At 49.4% G+C, this 1,854-nt stretch overlaps 1 long non-coding RNA gene across 1 annotated transcript; it reads left to right on the top strand.

The window, feature by feature from the left end:
• The first annotated feature begins 600 nt into the window (after positions 1 to 600).
• LOC112078800 (uncharacterized) lies at positions 601 to 1,496 on the top strand. Its single transcript, XR_002895783.2, has 3 exons — positions 601 to 732; positions 952 to 1,106; positions 1,458 to 1,496. It is a non-coding gene; the product is annotated as an uncharacterized lncRNA (long non-coding RNA).
• The last annotated feature ends 358 nt before the right edge of the window (positions 1,497 to 1,854 follow it).

Below are 1,854 nucleotides of genomic sequence, written 5' to 3'. Positions count from 1 at the left end.
CTGCTCTGATTAAGTACAGTAATACAGAGCCACAGACACTACAGATGTTAATTTAATGGCCTGGAACTTAATGAGATTGGCTGAGGAGACTCCGACACACTCACACACACTCCCCCGTATCACTTTTCAAGGCTAATTATACGACACTACACTGTGAGTTATTAACAGCCACTGCTCTGATTAAGTACAGTAATACAGAGCCACAGACACTACAGATGTTAATTTAATGGCCTGGAACTTAATGAGATTGGCTGAGGAGACTCCGACACACTCACACACACTCCCCCGTATCACTTTTCAAGGCTAATTATACGACACTACACTGTGAGTTATTAACAGCCACATTAAATATGAAACATGGCTGTGTGTGTGTGTGTGTCCGCTCCAATATGTCCTGTCACGGTGTTTGTGTAAATCCTGGCTCTGTGTGCAACAGGCTGCCACTTCAGGATCAGTCTGTCTCTATCACAGCAGTGGGAGTCACACGGCTGTTTACGATGTTCTCATATTGACGAGGATGATTCAGATCCTAAAATATTCCCCTTCTTTTTTTTCCTCTTTCTTTCTCCCTCTTTCCCTCCCCTCTCTCCCTCTAGGTGGGGTGTGTATAGCCCAGTCTCTGAAGATCCCGCGTGAACCCAAGCCAGGGGAGTTTGATAAGATCATCATACGTCTGCTGGAGACGTCCAACGCCAGGGCTGTCATTATGTTCGCCAACGAGGACGACATACGGTATGTTGTACAGCCCCCCTAAACAACACACGACTACACCTCTATAGCCTATCCTTACACCACCACACACACACCCCTGTACCCTTATACCCAGGTATACCAATTGTTGGTTGTGACTCCAGTCCTGACTCCTTCTCTCGCTCTTCCTTTATCTCCCCTTCCTCTTTCTCTTCCCCCCTCTCCCTACCCCCTTTCTCCCTCCTTCTATCGCTCTTTCAGGCGTATCTTGGACGCGGCCAAGCACAACAACCAGACTGGTCACTTCCTGTGGGTGGGGTCAGACAGCTGGGGCTCCAAGATCTCTCCTGTGATTGACCAGGAGCGGGTGGCTGAGGGAGCCGTTACCATCCTGCCCAAACGAGCCTCCGTGGACGGTACAGACAGAAGCCATTTTAGATGATAGTGTTTTGAGGGGAAAGAGTTAAAGACACAGTATACCCTCAACAAGGTTGATATCACATCATACCAGATGTTTACATGTCTGTTTATACGTCTTATGTCACTCACTGACCTCTCCTCTCCTCTCCTCTCCTCTCCTCTCCTCTCCTCTCCTCTCCTCTCCTCTCCTCTCCTCTCCTCTCCTCTCCTCTCCTCTCCTCTCCTCTCCGCTCTCTCTCCTCTCCTCTCCTCTCCTCTCCCTCTCCTCTCCTCTCCTCTCCTCTCTCTCCACTCCTCCTCCATCTTCTCCCCCTTCCTCTCTTCCTCCTCATCCTCTCCCCCACAAGCGTTTGACCGGTACTTCCGGAGCCGCTCTCTGTCCAACACAGGAGGAACGGTGTTCGCTGAGTTCTGGAGGAGAACTTCGGCGCAAGCTGGGGATGCATGCAAGCGCGGAACCCAAGAATGCACAGCAAGAGTATAATGGCGCTGGAGCACAGGAGATGGGTATTGAACAGTACAGTGGTGAAGGGTGGGTAGTGTAGGCGGAATAGTAGTAAAGCAGAGGAGTATGGTAATGTAGACTGGCAGTTAATGCCCTATAAGAGTTAATGCCCTATAATCATCCCTAACAGGCTACTTAATATAATCTGTTCACACGTCATTGAGCATGGATAGCTTTACTCTCTAAGGAGAATGGTTTGTTTCTATATGAACACCCGCTGTGTGCTCAGAGCTCTTGCA

This window comes from Salvelinus sp. IW2-2015, unplaced genomic scaffold (assembly GCF_002910315.2).
Source record: "Salvelinus sp. IW2-2015 unplaced genomic scaffold, ASM291031v2 Un_scaffold6298, whole genome shotgun sequence".
In the NCBI taxonomy this organism is placed as follows: Eukaryota; Metazoa; Chordata; class Actinopteri; order Salmoniformes; family Salmonidae; genus Salvelinus; species Salvelinus sp. IW2-2015.
The sequence above is the reverse complement of the archived record's forward strand: the minus strand, read 5'-3'. Positions and strand labels throughout refer to the sequence as shown.